Below are 20,766 nucleotides of genomic sequence, written 5' to 3'. Positions count from 1 at the left end.
CGCAGACCGGCCAATAACAATGCAGCTGTATAGATTAAGGGAGCACCAACAGCCCTTGCAGTGCGCTGCTAGGAACCTCCCCGCTGAAAATCTATTTTTTGCATTGTAGTCGTGTTCCCGAAGTCTATCATTAAGACACCGCTTGGTCTGCCCTATATAGTACTTGCAGCACGATAATAAAAACCTGTAGCCAACGCAGCACACACAATCTACATGTCTGACTGGTGTCTCTTATCACAGGCTAAGTGAGTGACGTTGATAGGTCAAGTCAACTTGCAAAGCTGCCCTGGTTTTTTTCGGGGGCCGAAAACACTACGCTCACCTTAGCCCGCTGGGCCACTTTCTTCAAGCAATGAGAAACAGACTGCATATGCTGAATCACACCTAACCTGCCACCTGAACACTCCAACACTGGACGGCTGTCTTTGTGCGAATCTTTTCAGGATGCGTTTGGCAACAGAAACCTGTAAGAAAACTGGGTACCCTGCTTCGCTGAAACGCTTGCTTTTTAAGTGTCGGAACTGGAGGCCATTTTTTGATTACATTATTTATTGAGTTCATTTCTAAAAAAAAGGCCAGTTTACGATGTCCCGGCGAATTCAAAGCACATATAAGAGAGCCCTTTTTTTATTTAAATTTTGATAAACATTCATCTAAGAAGCCAACACTGATATCCGAATTTCGTAAATTTGGAACTTCCGGAAAAGCCAACTGTCACGCTTATTTGAGTTTCATTTGCGCCGTTTACCCCTAATTAACGCGTGCGGTATAGTTGCTAGCGAGCGTCCAGATCTTGTTTTAATATTACGTAACGTAATCACTGTTGAAAAAACTCAATAAATCAAACAGGATACAAACGTGTCCACCTTCGTCAGAGTAAACAAGTGGTGTTACTGAAGACCTCAATTATTTGTTTAATGGTTGGTGCTTGTGGCAATAGAATGCCGCGAACACACAAACACACACACAAAAAGAAACCGTAACAGGCACAGTAAAATGGATCGACTCAGTGTACTCACGGCTTTGACTGAACAATAAATATGCGCTGTAACGTTGATTTGATGATGACTAAAAGAACCACTGCATTGTAAACCGCATGATGAAGTAAAGTTCTTGCTTTCATTTTCCAGTATGATAAAGTTCATCGTCGGTTAATAAAGGTCATCGTCTGACTACTGCCTTCTTGTTTTCTTTCGGCCTAAGGTTGGCCCCTTCTCGAAGCTTAAAGGCGGAATTTGGAAGCTCACTGTAGGTAGAAGCGATCGAGAATACGGGAGGCCATGGCGGAAAGAGTCGCGGGCCTTCCATCTATTCTGACAGAGCCGAGATCACTGTTATTACGCAGCTCCCCAAGACGTAGCCTCCGAGCTCAACGTTCCCACAAGAAGTCCGAACAACCTTGACACCACCACTTCGCTTCCTTTTTGATCTATTGTCTGCGTTGCGCAATGCTTTAATTTGTGTTTGTCTATAATTCGCTCTTTGTTTGTATTTGTGTGCCGTGGAATGCATGTTGATGAACAACAACCCTGAATCTGACAAGTGCAAGTTGTCGGTCTGCACTTTGCCGTTCGTAAGCGCTATATCAAGGTTGCAAACGACGTTGAGCGTGAATTTTGTATATGAAATCCTAATGATGCAGTTTCTAAATACAGGCGGCAGACAGATGACTATAGGCCTCACCATTTATCGAGATAAATCAGTTTGAAACGATGGAGGCGTCGATGACCGCGGACCACGATTGGGTACCATTTCAAAATCTGTTGAAAATGGTTATACTCTTTTAAACAAGCAAATCGAGCACATTCGAGAGGCTCCATTGGCAAGGAACTTATTCGTAATGGTGGGACTGCTTAGGCCTAAAAATCTTCACTTTCGACTATACGTTCTTTAAGAAGGTAGAGAAGAATTTTAAACATCGAGCTAGATAGAAAGATGGCTGGGAACCGATTTGCGAATTCCAAAAGAAACAGCACACTGCTGCAAGTTACAAATTTTGTTAGAAGGCTATAGTCTGTAGTCGAGAACCGAAGACGGTAACGCAATTACGCAGACGACAATAATAAAAAAAAGGAAGCAGACGACAAGGAGCAGATGACACACGCATGACTGTTGGGGGAGAGGGGGGGGGGGGTACGAGCAGTGGGCACTCACCTGTTCATGTATAAGCCTAGATAACTGCCTAACCGGCATCGCCGGTGGTGATCCCTTAATGTCACGGATACAATTTTTGCTTTGACTCGCAGTGACGGAGAAGGGGAGGATGGCATCTTTTATTTAGCCCTTTCTTTGAGACGCGAGCGCAGCACGTCAGGAATGAAGGGTGGGGACCTGCCATAGCTCGGAACGCGTCTTGTTCGTTTCTGTATACACGTTTTCTACGAGTACAGAGCAGTCGCCGCGGAGCGCCACATTCGCTTTCAACGGCCTTCTGACAGGTGACGCCCCCGGCGACCTAGCGGCGGGGGTAGCAGACGATTTCTTTTTCTTCTGCTTGCTTACTACAGCCGTTTTCCTGTGAAGGCCTACCTTTTTTCTTGGTTCCTTTGGTGATTCGTCTGCTCGCGTAACAAACAGACGGCAAACTTGCCGTGTAGCAGACGAGAACCGGCGGAGCGAACCAATGACAGTCGCGTGCGACGTGGGTGCGCTATACAGAGCTCGAAAAGAAAGAATCGGATAAAGTTGTTCCTGTTGTTTTTGCACGTTATTGGGCCTTATATCGGTGGATTCCTGCGTTGTTTTGCTGTTTGTTGGGCCTACTGCGAGCCTCGAAGAAGAACAAAATGGAGAAAAAAGTTCCTGTAAGCAGACGACGACCGAGCGGATCGCAGCAGACGACAGGGGCGGCAGGTGAGGAGCATAGTTAAAGAAAAAAAAAAGATGCGAAATATACACGCTAAGAAGTTTTGTTTGTTGTGGCACCTGTGACACGTTCGAGAGGCGGAGTCGCGCGGTGCTTCGTAATTACGTGTCTAGCAGGCAAAATGGCGCAACTCTTGTTACACGGCGCCGATGTATCGAACGAGCCTGCGCGGCCTAGCTAGGAAGCCTCCGTGATAGGTGAAGCGTGGACGGCGCCAAACTTCGACGTTGTTCGAATTTTCAGGGTTTGCTCCGCTGTTATTTTGCCCTCGCCAGACGACGCGTTGTCTCGCTTGACGCGGTTTCCTGCCAGTTACGTCACAGGGCCCGCGCGCGTCTCACTGCGACGCGCGCCGCCTAGAGGGCGCGGCGGGATGCTTCTCGCAAATCAAGGCATGGCATGACAGAAGGCGAAAATGTAGGCCGTCGGCGATTAACGACCACTTTGTCTTCCATCGCTTCGTCCTAATTCGGCGCCACGTTCACGCTTTTCTGAACTTACAGGGACATTTACTGTGACTGTATACATTACTGACGTGTTGTTTGCCGTAGTGCAGCCTTATGGCGGACATACATGATACACGGAATGCATCGAAGCAGTTAGTGTATGTATAACATAACTAAGCTGAAAGGTCATAGATGTAGGGTAAGTTTCACCAGCACATAAAGGCAAAATGCTATACAGCCGTGCGCTTAGATTTAGGCACACGTTAAAGACCTCCAGGTGGTCGAAAGTTTCCGGAAGTCTCCGCTATGGTGTCTCTCACGATCATATCGTTGCTTTGGGACCTAAAGCCCCACAAGCTATCATCATTGAGTAGCACATGATCGCTGACTAGCTATCGTTATGAACATGTATTGGCATGGGATAACCGAGAACCGCCTGATTCTAGCAGATGGTTGTCACTTATCGTGCTCGATCTCGAATCTTCTGTTGCCTCGAGCACCTCATTTGCACATGTACACATGTACACATGTACACATGTACACCGGTGGTGATGGCGGGCAAATTTTAGAAACCGGTGATCATTAAGTCTCTAATTCGGAATTCATACCCGATGGGCACTAAACGTCGAAGTTACATGACAGGTGACAAGCTCCTATGGGCTCTCCAATTAACCACCCTGAGGCAAACAGCTTTTCATACACCTGCGAAATGGAAGATTTCTGATGGTTCTTGGCAGGAACGTCTGGTAACACACCTGGCGTACAAACTCGGGCTTCCTTGGGACAGTTGACTGCCAAGACACCAACAAACAACAACGGTCGATGACTTAAGCCGTCGCTCGTTACGTCCAAGAAAGGCTGATGATCATCCAGACGGAGGCTACGCGTATATAGTCGCAAGACTCAAGTGGACCGTCCCCCTTATCTCGTACAATCTTTCGATCTCGCTAGTCGACAACTCATCATCTATCTTGCTAAGCGAAGCGTTGCCCATTCACACTCTGCCAGCAGGTGGTGATCATTGTATGCGTTACGAGAAAGCGTTAGCGGTCTACAATTAAGTACTCAACGGCCAGCCATAGCGACCCTTTTTTGGCGATACCGCAAAAACAAGGTCGATTCACATGACTTGGCAGGCACACCTGGTATAGCAGACGACTCTCCGGACAGACCGCGTTTAAGTGTGTCTAGACGGTAGAACGTTATAGGCCTTACTGGACACAGGCCAGACCGTTTTGCGAATGCAAATTGCACGCCCCTCTTCCACTCTATCACAGGAAGCGAAACTTGGGCGCCTATTATTGACCGTCCCACGACGGGCTGACCACCTGTCACGCGGTTAGGGCACACCTACGCCACGGACGGTTTAGGTGCTGTGTGCTTTAGTAAATGAAATTTGACGGCAGCGTAGGTGAACTGCAGGTGGACGAGTACGCTGCCGACGCGCTCCTTGAATGATGTAGCATAGAAGTGGCGTATCGTACAGCCGCAGTACGGGCTCGTTCAAGTTTCGTAATCGATGCGGCGGCTGGTTCCCGCCCTTTTGCATTAAAAACAATAACACTTGAAGGTTAACACAAAGGAATTTGTGCACAATCAAGCGAACCTGTACAAGATCATAATGTTGTAAAGATACATGCTCCGTAATGTTGTAAAGATATATGTAGATACCTTGCCTTGCGTACTGTTAATTTTGGAAACATTGCGACATACTTGTAATAGTTTTCTGATAATGAATATGATTACAAAATACTTTGTCGTACGATGTACATGATTCGTGTTTAGATGTGGTTTCTATAGTTTGATATACTAATTTTAAAAAACATACTCTGCTTCGTCATTAGCTGCATCGTAACTTGAAGACTGATTGTCATATCAAGCTTACAAAGCGCATTACCCTTCGAAGTCGGTTGCTTTCATTTGCTCACCTTCTGATGCCGTGCCTTATTAATATGAAGGCTATCATAATGGCCTTTTTTATATTAAACGCTTGCAAGGATGATAGCGGACGTTAGGATGCTTTGCCATTGTGGTCGTGCTTGATAATGATATATTTTTTTGAAATTTTTTATTACGACGCGCCACTAAAACCAAATGCGAGGTATTCTTGGAAGTTTGCAACTATGCGCTTGGTTTCTCGCTATTAACTTACGCAAGTTTAAAGGTATTAAAGTTTGGCCTTCTATATACCTATATCAATCACCTGCATGGAAATGCGTGGTTTACGATGGTGCGTTACAAACTATAGAGAAAGAAACAACTGTTGCGTTCGTACTCTCCCTTCTCAACAGAATGCCGAAAAGTAAAACGCCAGCAACGGATTACAGCCCCGCATCGGAAGGAAGCGCCCAATTCTGGGAGCCCAGTCTCTGTCTAGCGAGATTTTCACTTTCTATCATAAACTCGCCCCGTCAGTTCCAAAATAGGCAAGGCGAGTAGCTGTGATGAGGTCGTGATGCGAAAGGCTTGTTCGCAAGATGTAATTGCAACCTGGGTATAGAACACATTATGTGGAATAAACTTGAACGTGGAGTTCGAAGAATGGGGGTGCCGTATGACAGTTGATGTGGGTCGGAGAAGGGGATGGGGACTTTTTTTTTTACGTGATCGCTCTCCTTTACGAGGGCTTTTCTGCTGGACATCTGCCTTTTCACGCCGTACGTGGCATGCGCCGCTTAGTAATATTCCTAACACGTGAATCTTCCATCACCGAAAGAGGAAAAGTTCAAGAGAAAGGAAAGAAGATAAGCCGACTGAAGAAGCCACACACGTGGTGCAGCAAAAGCGAAAGCTCCTGCCAGCAGGTGGCGTGCTGAAACAGGTGCTCGCGGTGCTCGAAGAGGAGGGGGAGCAGCGGAGCGAGACTGCCACCGCAGTGGGGCGCGGTGAACGCTTTGCCGATTTTGCGTCAGCAGGCAAGCGATTACTGCCCCTGCCAAGAAGGAACATGAAAACATTAAATAGACGTGGAAGTTGAGAAGGCAATGTAAGGCAGCAGGGGGGGATCACGGGGGGCTACAGAGGGGACATCCTTGGAGCTTCTTTTATGCTTGAGCGCCACCTAGTTGACGGCGCACGCTGAACTGGGGCCCTCGTAGCAACTGACGTGGCGTCTGCGATCGCAGGAACACGTGGAGCGGAACAGTGGCGCCTCGCAACCTGTCTCGTAGCGGCAGGTGCACGTAATCGCGGCAACTGGCTTGCAGTTATGTAGGCTGGTGCTGGTTTCGATGGGGCGGGCTAAAGGCAGTGCGATTGTGGAGCATTGCTGTGTAACGTCGGAGCCATGCTTGTGCGATGGACGGAGCGGAGCGGATGTTCAGGGGGGCGTTGATCGTGATTTGGGTTCGCAGGCGTGAAGACAAAGCGAGAAGTGTGCATGCGGGTGTTTTATCTCGTCTTTTGAACGGTGACCTGCTGGATTCTACGAATTGTTGGTGTCAGCCCAGTATGTAGTCGGTGTTTAATCTGCTTTCGTATCTTTGTGAATGTGATAAAGTTGAACGCAAGTGCAACAACGCTTTAGTTTGCAAGCGTGGATGCAGTGTAGAAATGTGGTGTGATTTCGTATAAGATCATTGTTCTTGACTTGCCCCGCTGCGGTGGTCCAGTGGCTAAGGTACTCGGCTGCTGACCCGCAGGTCGCGGGATCGAATCCCGGCTGCGGCGGCTGCATTTATGATGGAGGCGGAAATCTTATGGGCCGTGTGCTCAGATTTGGGTGCACGTTAAAGAACCCCAGGTGGTCGAAATGTCCGGAGCCCTGCACTACGGCGTCTCTCATAATCATATGGTGGTTTTCTGCCGTTAAATTCCACATATCAATCAATGTTCTTGATTGGTTATCTTTTGCGCAATATGCGTCAATCATAGTATTATGTGCCAACTAATTTCGGATGTGGGGTAACGCAATGAGGGGTACCTCATATGTTATTGTAAGTGAGGTAAGGCGTTCAATTTCGAAAGTGTCGGGGAGAAGCGATGTATACAAAACGCTTTGCAATCGTGGCTTTTTTTTTTCGCAGTGGACTCACGGTGGATATCACTGAAATCAGCCTAAGCCGTTTTTTTATTATACCACCGCAAACGCGCCACCTGGGCAGATGGCATACGGTGTTCTAGTCACGTGACGAAATGTTCAGCAATGCTTGCAGCAGGAGAATGCAAAACCCTTAATTATAGGCTAAATGAAACAAAACCTTTTGTGACTCTGAGATGTGGGCCCTTGTTCTTCGCAATGAAAATTAATGCTGGCGCGCGGACGCAGTAGCGCGACCGTCACAAGTCGTTGCGTATGACGTCACCCATGCGTTTGCCCATTCTCTCTGCTCCAGTGAAGAAGCCATGTTTAAATCTTGTGGCTACGTTGGTTAAGACTCCGCCTTTAAAGGGGCCATGTAACACTTTTTGAGCATGGTCAGGAAACGCTGCCGATCGGTAATACAGGCTCCCGACGACACGCGAGGCAAATAATATAGCGCAGCACGCGGCCTGGAATTCACAATAAATCATCAATGTCAGCTAAAAATAGCTTTCTTTTTTCTCGACAAATCGCGGCAAATAAGCCCAGTAAGCCCATCTATCAGCTATTGGCTGATTTGAACAGGGTGCGCTTGGTTGTTACAGAAGTCGCCGTGAGAGGCCGTCATTTGTCCATGCGTGCGCGCGCAATCGCACTGAAAAAGCCGCGTATTCGAAGAAAAGCTAAAGGGGAAAAAAGGATCAAGGTCACGAGGCGTGAGTGAAGTTTTTAGTTTGCCCCTGCCATCCCTCCCTGCTTAGCTTCCAGCGCTTTCGTCGGGACTCGAAAAGAGAAAATGTGATGTCAGCGCGTGACAAATCTTTGCAACTCCGCTCGTACTGTACGGATTCTTAAAATATTTGCGGCGTTCAATCTGTGAGGTAATACGCTTTTCCAGTGAATGAATTTTATGGTTACCTAAAAAAAGTGTTTCAGGGCCCCTTTGAGCCTGTCTTGGAAGCCTCCTCGACTGGGCGATTGTGAGACCGTCGCTTGCAGAAAGTGGCTCGAGCAAGCAAGTCATTGTCCAAGTCGTGCGTACTTATAGAATGCAGTTAGGCCAAACTTGTAACATGCTCTAACATACCCACAACGGTATTATACTGTATACCAACAAAAGGCAAGCCCAGTGGAGAATTCAGAAAGTAAGGTAGGCGTATGAGATTAAGTTTGCAGGTATACGTCGCTGAAGTATACAAAAGGTCAGGTTAATTGAATAAACGGAGGGGGAAGAATTCGCCTTGTGGTGGACACAGTCAGGCTGATTCTGTTGATCACTTAAGCAAACTTACAGCTTCTGCTAGAAGTTTAAATGTCCTCTAGCGTTGTTTGTGCACCTCTCTATGGTTTTGTGTGGGCTAATCGTTTCCCTGTGCAGATATGCTGTTGCTTCAGCTGCGCGATATACTCTTGTCGTAATCGAACCGTTGTAACAGAATAGGTGGAACACGCGTGGTTTCGGTCGCCGTGTTTGTCTTGCAGACTCCGTACAAACTGTCGTTGCGCAACACGTGTTCTCTTTCTTAACTTGTGCGCGCGCAACACCATCCTATATCACACCCGCATCGCCTGCGCCGTTGGAGTTTCACTTTCCTTCGCTCCGAAGCGGCAAGGCTCGGAAAACCGCGAAAGTTGTAACGCTTTTCACCCCCGCCTGCCTTCAAGTTACGTAACCGAGGTGTCAGTCATGACCGGGTTTTAATGTATACTTAGCTATTTTCCCCTTTTTTTTTGGTGGTGCGGTAGTTGCCAGTTTGCTCACCAAGTCAGTCTCGCTGCTTCAATCCCTCCTCCCCGCTTTCTCGACCCTTCGACTTGGCACGAAAGCGGGCCAAACTGATCCGCGTGACCTAGGTTCAACGGCGGCCCGCAATTTTCATTTTCCGAAAGGTAAACATTGTTACAGCCTACGCCCGCGCAAGGCCTGTCAGAAAGTTGCGAAAGGCTCCCTTTCGTTCCGGTCTCGACAGTAAATTTCTTAAGACAACTCATTGGTGGTAGACCGAATGGCTCGTGAGGACCCACCAACACAACAAAAATCGATGTTTATCTACGCGTTGTTTCTGTTTTTTTTTATTTGTGAACCGAAGGACCGGTTTAATTAACTGTTAACCCGGAGTCGTGAGACCGTGACGATGTCACTTGGTGACGCAATCTTTAATGACCGGATCCTTCCTCGGATTATGCGCGATTATCCTCGAGACCGATGCCCACGCAGCCGTGATGAATCGGTCGTTGGGCAAGCTGGGATTGATTGACGTCTGCATAGGTGGCTGGCGTGCGAGAATCGCTTTCGCTTATGCCGTAAGAAACCCTCACAAACGCTGTGCAGCGTCGCGCCGCATGAGTTTGCTAGTTTGTATTGTTTAATAAAGCTTCCCGTTAAGCCTAAGACAACGTCCTTCAGGTTTAAGCGAGGATACGCAGGCGCGAACGAAGGCCAAATGAACGAGTGTTGCATAGTTCGGAAGGGTGAAATCTTATTTGAAGAGTGCATCTCTTCCAACAGTCATTGTGGCAGATCCCGTAGCTTGTAAGCTGCGACAATGCAGGAAAATCTCGATAATTGAGTTCTCGCGGTAAAAACGATGTAGATAAATGAAAGAAAGGTACGTTTAATGAGGAAACAGTTTATATGTAAACAGTGTGGATGGGTGGCTTACACTTATCCTAGCCGCCATGATGGAGGACCAGCGTAGGGGTTAGGTGCATGGTGACGTGATATGCCAATGGTCTACACATCATCAAAATATTCTGGCATCGCTTAACTTGAAACTAAAAAAAACGCAAAATGCACATCCTATCAACATTTACCAGAAGTCGCAAATGCATTTGAATTGTCCGTATTGCAACGTTGTCACAAAGCATGTTCTCTGTGTTAGTGGGTATTCAGTCCTCATTTTAAAAAGTATATTAGTTCATAAGAGGGCATTAAAAAGGCAAGCGTGCTGATATAATAAAAATTGCTTCACAGAGCGCATCAACAGGGACACGCTAACTGAGCAATACCTAATGTGCAACACATTTGTTCCACCAGAACTTAAACCAAGTCGTGTTGATTCTAAAGTTACAGCTACCACGTTCCTAGATATCAATCAGCTATTGCAAATAAGTCCGTACGTAGGCCTCGAACAGCAAAAGTGCTTCAAACATCACGTGTTCTTCTTGTTGACGTGTACAAATGATGCTAAAATTCACTGAAGAATATAATGCCTGTGACGTCGCAAGTTTAATGTCTACCCTTCGCCTCTTCGCAATTTCGTCTACCTTGGTAAAAATGAGTGGTCAAGCGCCCAAACGACGCTACGTGCAACGTCATCGTACGACTATCATACGTTTACGTACCATCATTATCATCTTCCACCCCTCCTCCTAGTAGGAGAACGGGAAGTTGTTAGGCCTCAGCCCGGAGAGAACTCTTTCTTCCGCTTACACTAACGCATGCATGAGACGCTTCCTCGCTCAAACTGTGGAAATGCGCGCTTGCAAGAAAGCCGCGCACTTAGGCCTAACTCGTCGGCACCGTCGTCTGCCGCATCCCTGGCACGTAACCTTCTCACCTCTGCTGACAATGAACTTGAAAGTTCTTTTTTTTTTTTCGGGGGTCGACGAAGCGAACGCAATGAGTGAACCACAAGAAAGGGAACAACAATCTGGGTGCGAACAAATGAGCGAAAAGGATGAATAAAGCCTGCAGTCTTTGTGCGCACCAAACAAAGCCAAGCCAAGTGCGCGTCTAATTGCGGTTGCAGACGACGCCACCGCGACCTCCAACAATGGCGGACGCGATCCCCCGCTTAGATCGTCTGCTTAACGGCTGTGGCTATACGGCCGCGGCTTCTGCTCTGTTTCGCAGGCTCTGTTTATTATCCGGAGCTTCTTCCGGCGTCTTGAGAGACAATGGCCTTTGCACTATGAACTTGAAAAGCGAAGGAGAAACGGGGCGTCACTTTTGAAGTGACGCCATCGGTTAATTGTTAGGCCGACCAGAGCGGAACAAACGACGCACGCTGTTGTTGCCGTAGAAACCAAGAAGATGATAAAAATTAAAAAAAAAAATAACTAACCGCGTATGTTCGTCTGCTCACGCATGCGGGCGTCGTCGGCTTCTTAGCACGAAAGAGAAACACACCTGCTGCTCTTGAGCGAGCCATTGCGTAAGCTTCTTACAGCGTACGGTGGTGCGGCGATTGTCAATTTCATTGTTCGAAACAAAACTGCAATATAGTTCGAAAACGCTTCACGCATGAACAGATTCGACCGCTTCAAATAAAGGAGAACGAGCGAGGTTTTTCTAAAACTAACGAGCTCACGCTGATGCTGTTTTGGATCGTGCCGGAAACGTGTCGTGTACGTACGTCTTGAAGTTGTCGTCTGGAGCGCGTGGCGAGGTCGTCTGGAATAGAGCGCGTTGTCGTCTGCTTATAACGCCAGAAGTGAGTGCAGACAACGTGTGGCGCATGCTGCCTTCTGTTAAGGTTTCAACTGGAATTGTTTCACTCAGTTGTAAGAAAGAACCTTAGTATAGGAGCAGCAACCCAACCACTTCGCTTATCTCACCGTACAGTTGCCCCGCCGCGAGACATGCGCCACACCGGAAGTCCATTGTTGCCATTTATCGAGTCAATCTTCGATTCTCCGGAGTCGTATGTTGCTCCCGAGGCCGGCCTCCATGCCACCAACCAATGTTTTTCCTTTTTACTTTTTTTTTGCACCTGGATTCCAGTGGTGGTGGCACGAGGAAGCGTGACCGTGCACTCACGACTTGTTCTATCAACTTCCTATAGGCGCCTTCTGTTCCACCTTGTTGTGGTTGTTATTGTTGTCGTCTGCCTCGCGCAAAGCAGACGACAATGGCACGCGTGTGCCCCCCCTTCCCCTCTTCGCTGAAAGGGGCGGGGCATAAATGAGAGGTTCGCGGTCTCCGCAACGCACGTCGATGTGGTCATTTCTATCTGCTTTTTTTTCTCCGCGAAACCTATCGTCGTGAGTTCGCGCTCCTCCGCGAGTTAGCGGGATTCGGCGAGGACTGTACAGGTCGGAAGACGACGCCTGCCAAGATGCCGTCTGCTCTGTGTGCTTGATGTGATACCGGTGCGTCGTCTGCTTGACCGGGAGCTGTTGGAAATTACAGTGCTGTCGCCAGCTGCTGTAGAGGCGCAGTACTCTGCTATGTGAGTGATATTCTACGTTTTTATTTGCTCCGTCTTCTGGGCGTATGTTTAAGAACTCTGTCTTTTATATTTACTAAATCAAATCGTATCGCCCCTTCTCACCAATTCCGACTTACAACACACTTGGTAAATTTAGGATATAGCTTCAATATATTTAAAAAAAAATTATGCATTTGGTTTCCTTTTGGTGCGATCAGGTTAAATGTTCACTTTTACTAGGAAAAAAAAACAAAACATATAAAATTTAATACCGACAGAATCAAATCTATAAATTATTAGGAGAAAATAATTTTTTTTCTGCGGAGATATTAGCTGTACACAGATACAACTCATTAGGCAATGTTTGCTTATTTCTGCGATCGTCTACAGCGACAAGAAACGGCTATTGGTGCTTCAGTCACATGCTGTTGGATCGATACAATGTTTCAAAGAACAGAAAACGAAAAACAGCAAGTCCTGTAGAGAAGAAACTAGAAGCTACCATTCGCTATGCAAACGTCATCCTGATTTGATTCCATGTCGGATATTGTACGTTGGTGCTCTGCGCGGCTTCTCTAACGGTTGTTCGTACTAGCGTCTGGTGTTCCGGTTCCGGCATCCGCGGCTGCCACTCAAAGCTGTCTGGCCGCGCGATCCACTGCGTGCGTGTTATGTCGTCTGCCAATCCGGCTGCTTTGTATGTTCGCCGAGCAGACGACGCGCCATATTCTCGTCTGGTCAGTCGCACCGTTTCCGTTTGTCCTACTCTTTGTATTTATGTTCCTGTAGCATCGGCAACGTGCGTTGAGGAAGCAAAGCTGACTTTGAAAGGACAAACGGTTGGATCCTTGACAAGGCACTTTGTTTCATTTTATAGCTGTGGTCGCTTCTATAAAGAAGATTTCGTGTGTTCCGCGTAACGGATGACAATGTGGTTCAGTCTTCCGCAGCATACGACAGTGCGGCTAGATCTTCGTGGTCGACATCCCTCGCTGATGGCAATGTATATTTTGGTAGCGGACGGCTGTGAACGTGCTTTCTGAGTCTGCATCCGTAACAGACGGCATTGTATGTTTTCGTTGAGCAGACGACAGAGTGAAGTGGCTAGCTTCCTGGTAGAGTTGGTTTTTTTTGTTTTTGTTCGTTTTGTTTTTCTGTTCTAAGGCATAATGTGGATCAACTGCGTGCAAGCAGGGGGCATTATTTTTACTGGCGCACAAATATTGGCTTCTAAATTCCCGAGGTCCGCATGGTTACCATTATTCTGAAGGTGCGAGGTGGTTTTCGATCGCGGTTAAGTGTGTTTCACAAGAGTGTACTTGTCGTGCTTTCATGGTGTACACACGACCATGCAGCTCTGTTTCTGGTTCCCAGATTCTTTTAGGATGTTCAGGGTTCGTCTTCCACTTAGAAGCCAGATTTGGTGATACCTTATCCATGCACCTCACGGCAAGTGTTCTTCAAAGTTTGTCAGTCTTCTGGGTATCACCACGCTCGCTATCATTGCGAGATCTGAACGGCTAGCAGCTTGGCTTATAATTACTGAACTCGTTCGTTCGCCCTTAAGAAATAAAAAAATGGCGGAATGAAATAATATGGTGGCATTCGACATTAAATAGGGGCAGACATTCGTTGCCCTCGGTGTTGTCTAGTGGCACCCTATTGAATTTGTCATCCTGTCAGTCCTAATTGGCTCTTGAGCTCCTACTGACGGTCTCTCATTGGTTGAAATCGTCCCCTCATGATTTGTACATATCTTTAACGTTCCTAAGTGTGAGATCTTAGGGCTCGTTACAGTCATATTGTCATCATCGAAATCATTCGTCACCGCTAACGACAAACAAAAAAATGGCCCCGTAATTGCATGTTAATCTGCAAATGTCGTCGAAAGACGATAGTCTTGCGTGCGGAGAGAGTGAACAATTTATTTGATGTTCTGCGCAAGAAAATCGGTGAATGGTATTCTGAAGGCACTGCGTTGAGTGCCTCAAGCCTGCAGCGGAGGCGAACGAGCGCATCAAGTCAAGTCACACGTGACACATGAGCGCCATCTGGCAGTTTTCTTAGAAAACGAAGCGCGTGGCTCTGAGACAGGTGTGCACGCCCGTCTCAGAGGTGATAAGGTGTAGAACGCAAGGCGACGGGTAGGTGCCACCACCGTCTCGTCTTAGCAAAGCGCCTGAAACACTCGCTTTTTCGTGCAAACGTTGCATGGTCAGCGCAGCGTGATAAGCGCTACGGCCCTTAAAATTACCTATGTAGGCCTTTTCTAGTAAAAGATGCACACGCAGAATATATACGTGTAGTTATGGTGCCCCCGACATGCGCTATAATTTCTTATTAATTGACAATTGCACAAGTACGAAAGCTAAACCTTGACCAACATTGCTGGGCCCTGCGGATGGGGTCGGCCGTTTCAAGTACCTGGTGCCGTTAAGAGTGGACAAACAGACAAATATACAGACAGACAGACAGACAGACAGACAGGCAGACAGGCAGACAGACAGACAGACAGACAGACAGACAGACAGACAGACAGACAGACAGACAGACAGGCAGAGAGACCAAAATTTTCGCGTTGAAGGTCCCAGAAAGACTACCGTCTTTAAAAGGGCTTGGTGCTCTTTTTCCACACGTGATCCTTTCCACACCAAAAACCCACCGATCATTATTTCTCGTTAGTCGGTAACTTCACCACGGCAAAATGCGACCACACTGGGGCGTTAGACTACACCTACGGAGCAACATCATGACTCATGCGAAGCGCGCACCAGATCGCGTGCTCACGGTTGTTCGCGCAGGAAGTGGTCAGACGACCAAGGTGAAGGACGTTTCGCATGGCGGGGCTTCCCGAGAAGAATGGTGGCGCCCCCACAAGTTCACTCCGGAAAGCCCCTCCAGTGAAAGAGAGGTCAGTGTGTGTCGTCTCTCTGGTCACGACACTGCTGGACTCCTGGGGGAGGATGTTTCGGCGAAGACCGCACGGGAAAGATGACGCTACTTACTTACGTTCCAAATTCGGAAGTGGATAGCGTGTAGGAATGAAAGCAAAGGGAGGAGGAGGGGGCCAAGGTTGGTTGAATGGGTGGATAGATGGATACATGTCATTACCATTCCCTCGACAATGGGGCGGTAACCTGTGCCTCACCAAGCTGTAGCCAATGCCGAATTCACGCCGGAGTACCGCATGATGAACAGTTTCGTCCTGGTTGTCACGTATCTGTCGCCGCACATCAGTCGTATCATGTTTTTCACCTTTACTTAGAAGTGTGGCAGCTTGGGCTAGTTGGTATAACATGACGATAGTTATAGCGCGAGAACAGAACGACGACACAGAGACGTGAAGGACACAAAGGAGACGAGCGCTAATTTCCAACTGAGTGTATTGCGCAGAGCACGAAAATGTATAGATGAGACAGTAGTAAACCATGTGATGACAAAAACTATGTGGCCCTCGAAGACCAGGTGTGGGCCGTCCAGTGGGCCAGGGCCGTCGCCGAGGACCTCAGATGTTCCTCGAATGATGTGTCCCTGGCAGCTTAGCCCCGGTCACAGCAACAACCGTTGGGCAAATCAAGTTTATTCAACTCAACTCAACAAAAAGCAATACATAAGTAAGGGAAAAAACAAAAGCACAGATAAAGGCAAACAAAAGTCTATCAGGAAACGAAGCAGAAAAGCAAAAGTAATATAACTACTTGCGCGCACCGAAACCTTCGAGGAACCTAAGTTCCTTCTTAAACAGGGACACGGAGGGCTTGCTAATGCATGACATTTACGTTGCGTTATGGTATGGTGTTACTGCATCACTGTTTATGTTTAGGCAACCAAGTATACGGAGTGCACTAGACCTCCCCTCTATCAGGAACCTACTCCCGATAGGGTGTTGAAACAGATGAGTCGTGCCAGTAGTAGTCCAGCCTATAGTAACTGTATATCCGCTTGCCAAGTTGTCGCCCCCATCAACCGATCCATGTTTTCACATTTCTTATCGAAAGCTTCAATCTTTTTTTTTATATATGCTGCTTAACGCTAGGCTATAGGTAGCATATACAGGGGAAGCTGGCATTTACAGTGACTCTACTCTAGACGGTAAAGAAGTGCCGTCTAGCGGTCGGCTGTAAAACTAGATAGTAGCGCACAGTAAAACAACCCGAGGACGAGTGTAGAAGCTCTAGCCTTTCACGTTTATATCCGTGACAGCGGCAAACGAGGTTTTAATGGTGGACGGGCACGCGTGTTGTATAGGCAGCGCATGCTTTTGCGCACCAGGGGGCACGCTGCGCAGATGACGTAGAAAGGGGCGGAGTGGAGGTGGTGGGCAGTGCTTTTGGAGGAAGGGTCGCTGTTTTGCTCGACAAAGCTGGGGGAGGTTATGTAGCCAACGGAGGAGGTTTTTTTTTTTTTTCGTCAGTCGCTCCTGGACCGGAACTACGAGGGGGCCTCAAGTAAGGTGTAATGCAGCTTTTAGACACGCATGTGCTCGTCTTAGGACTAGAAGCAGCTGTAGAAGTACACTAGAAACACGGTAGAGTGCAGTGTCGTAAAGATGGGTCGCACAATGTGAGCATGCGTATTTCTGTGTTCAGAGACAACTGAGTACGGCTTCTTTGTCTTTGGCACGAGCGGGTTGTGTGGGTGAAAAGAGGGAGACAGGATATCGTCGCTGCAGTATCGCGGAAAGTCCTCGCCAGCGAATTGCCTTGCTTCTTCGGTTTCGCAGAAAGACGACCGAAACAATGAACGTGAGTGTAGGGGAGTATATAAGGCGACCTTGAGATGATGGCGCTGACGATCGTGATGATGGCTTTGAAGAAATATTTCTCTTTGTCTTTCGTAAATCGTGACTCGACGTTCCCGCAAATCTTCTGAAAGCCAACAAAAAGAAAGAGGAAAAAAACATAGAGTGCATGGTTCGCTCAAGCTGGAGTAGAACGAGGTGATCCTAATGTAAGAGGCTCAAGTCCATCGCTTGGCGAATTCACCGATATACTCAGTCAATCGAAATCATAGGGAAAAAAACAAAACAAAAGCATACTTGGTGATTGAGAGCCAGTTTAAAAAAGATATTTTAGAAGTGCTAGAAAGGGACATACCTTTGTCAATAGACACGATACTATTGTCAATACCTTTGTGAATAAACATAAACTGCATACGTTCAGTGCAATAGGTTTGTGCTTTTGAAAAAAAAATACAGCAAGACTACTTGCGATTCGCATTGTCTTTGTTGACTCGCTGTCGAAAACACGACGCCCAAAATTTTGGTGTGACAGGGTGATCGAGAACTAACTAAAAGAACTAGAGGTGGGAAATTTAAGGTGAACAACAATGATGGAGAATATTTTGGCGAGTGGAATCTGTGTTCGTGGTCTTAAGAGTGCCGTATTTCGCTGAGAATGAAGCTGTATCTTGGCAACGTTACTTATATGTACACCACTCTCACTTTCATGGAGTAGTCAGCAGTTATATCTTTATAGCATTCCTCGTATGGCACAATGCGCAGAATCCAAAAAGTACGTTGGCTAGGGCGTGATAAAACCCTCCGTGGTATCGTTGGTACATAGATAAAGCCCGCTGTAGAAGAGTCACCACTTGAGTACAGGACTACAAAAGTACAGTGCTACCAGTGTACGCCTGTGTTAATCTAACATACCGTTGGAGATCAACGGGGCTTGCTCCTGCAGAACGCATGCTAAGCGCTTGAGAAACGTCAATGGTAAAGACACAAGCCATGCTATAACACGGAAACAAAACAGAAAGAAGACACCACAGACGCGTTCGTGGAGCCTGGTTAACTTGTGCTCAATTAGAAAAAAAAAAGCATTGACTGCGTAAGCGAGCTGGTTCCGTCGGTAGTCGAGGAAGTGTGCGAGTGGAATGTCTCGTGTTTTACGCATTCAAACTGGGATACCTTGGGCGGCATGTCGCACAGTGGAGAGCTCAGGAAATTTCGACCATCCGGCGTTCTTTATTTAACGTACGCTGACGTCACATACTAATCGGGTACATAGCGCCGGGTACATAGCATCAAAACGCGACTGCCACGCCCACGGGATCGAACCCTTGCCATTCGGTCCAGCAACCGAGCACTTGTCCTCTGTACTAGACAGACAGGCAGGCAGACAGACAGACGGACAGACAGACGGACAGACAGACGGACAGACAGACGGACGGACAGAGGGACAGACAGACGGACAGACGGACGGACAGACAGACGGACAGACAGACGGACAGACAGACAGACGGACAGACGGACGGACAGACAGACAGACAGACAGACAGACAGACAGACAGACAGACAGACAGACAGATAGACAGACAGATAGATAGATAGATAGATAGATAGATAGATAGATAGATAGATAGATAGATAGATAGATAGATAGATAGATGAAGCGAAAACAAGCCACCGGGGAAGCCTGCCTACTCTGAAACAAATGCAAGCAGGGCAAGGCATGGTGCCCCAGAGAAAAAAAAAAAGAGAAAACGAACCGGCCGTGAAATAGACGGTTCCGACCTTCCATGGTTCCAACTGCGTCAAAAGAAAGTAATCAATAAAACAAACAACCCAATGCGGAGAGTGAAGGAGCTGGACTTTCCAGAGCCCCCTTTTTGGGGGGGTTTGGGGGAGGGGTCCGTAAACGTCTCTCTTTGTCTCGGTGCACCGGCAGATTTAACGCTCGGCCGCTCACCGACCTGCAGCAGCAAAAGCCGGATGCTCCGCGGACGGGCGCTATAAAGCGTGCTTTTACGCTGGACGCAGTACGCGAGGGGGCGGCATCTTACGACCCCTGTCGGACAGGTGCTGTACTTCCGGCGTGCAAGCTGGCGTGCTTCTCGGGTGACTTCCATTTTTTTTTTTGTGGTGGGGAGGGGGGAGCTTCGATGGACTTCACGCACCACTTACTGCCTCGACGGGGGCAAGCAGTGAATCACCGGCGTTTCCTGCGATACCCCTTATGAGTAAGAGAGTAGAAATTCGGTGATTTCTTTGGCAGTAGGGGGGACGTTTTGCTAAAGAAGTGTTGAAACATTCGGATTCGGAATGATGGAAGTAAATTGAATACACCGTGTACAGGGTAAATCAGCGGTGGCGAATCCAGCGACTCATTTTATGTAGGGAGGTTGAGGGCGGGGGGCATTCGTTCGAAGCGCAGCCCGGCGAAAGATAGGGGGTTATTTTAAGGAGTCATCACACGACTTACACCGTAACGCATATATCGCAACTTGCAAACAGTTGCAACTTGCAGCTTGCAAAAAGTCGCAAACGATTGCAACTTGCGAACAGTTGCAATTGCAAAAGAAAGCGATTGTAATGTTGAAAATTGTTATATTGAGTTTTTTTTTTTGCATGCACTGAATTCTGTGGTGTCCTGGCCATTTTTACTTTTCCTGTCGTCAAAAAGGCTGTGTTCGCATGTTTTGCATAACAGTGAAATTCAGTGTGCCGTCTTGCAGTCCACCATGTGCAAAACAACTGTTCCAGCAAAATGTCCGGCCTCCTGGAAACTCTGGCTTTGCACAATGACTATCGCTCCATACGCAGAGCAAACCCTCACAGCGAGCTGTCCACAGGTCTTCACCCGAAGGACGACTTCGAACGGCCGATGCCGTCATTTCGCTTCCGTATAGTTGCGTAGCGGACGGCGCGTGCCGATGAGTCAAGACCACTTAATGGCGACTTCCATCGTGGGTGCTTCGTCCGGCCTCGTCGCTTAAGGAAGCGTTCATATGTCGTTACAGCAGACGCCGTAGAGCGGACGTTATTATGCAAACATCGCGTACGAAACTTCCGAAGCACGAAGGTGCCATTGTCCTGGTTTCACTGCCCTTGATACGCTGTGCCGAATGCTTAATGCTCGCTTTAGTCGCCACCGGAAAATTACCTTACCGCTTGCCTCATTTGCTTAACTTTTGCTTGTTTCACGTCGGCTGGCGGGAATTCGGGTGCAGACGACAGTGGCAGGAGTCGTGCGTAGTCGTTTGAGCGGATGACGCAACATTTCGACCTGGCGCAGAAGCGATTGTTTCGATCGCCGTCCTGTTGTCTGCTGTCTACTTCTAAGCCTCGTTCGTTTCCATACCAGGAGTGATGACATTTTATCAAGACTTACAAAACAGAGAGAGCGAGGGCTGAAGACGATTCGGCGCTCCATTTTGCGTGTAAGTGATTCACATATATACAGTGCACTGCGAAGACTTGGACAGCAGACGGTTGTTGTCTGCTGTCTGTCTCTTAATGCCCTTGTTGCACACCGGAAGAAGTGAGTATTCGTGTAG

General features: G+C 47.7%; 1 protein-coding gene across 2 annotated transcripts in view; it reads left to right on the top strand.

Annotated features, from left to right (window-relative positions):
• The window catches only part of mwh (multiple wing hairs), a 199,139-nt gene that overhangs the window by 84,356 nt on the left and 94,017 nt on the right, over window positions 1-20,766 (top strand). Inside the window, exon 1 of one of the 2 annotated variants that reach the window (XM_075868855.1) lies at window positions 12,178-12,507. The exons of the other annotated variant lie outside the window; for it this stretch is intronic. The gene's annotated coding sequence lies outside the window, so the exon portion shown is untranslated. Of the gene's footprint in view, window positions 1-12,177; window positions 12,508-20,766 lie in introns of those variants that run through there. 2 annotated transcript variants of the gene reach the window in all.

Source organism: Rhipicephalus microplus, chromosome 7 (assembly GCF_043290135.1).
Source record: "Rhipicephalus microplus isolate Deutch F79 chromosome 7, USDA_Rmic, whole genome shotgun sequence".
Lineage (NCBI taxonomy): Eukaryota > Metazoa > Arthropoda > Arachnida > Ixodida > Ixodidae > Rhipicephalus > Rhipicephalus microplus.
The sequence above is the reverse complement of the archived record's forward strand: the minus strand, read 5'-3'. Positions and strand labels throughout refer to the sequence as shown.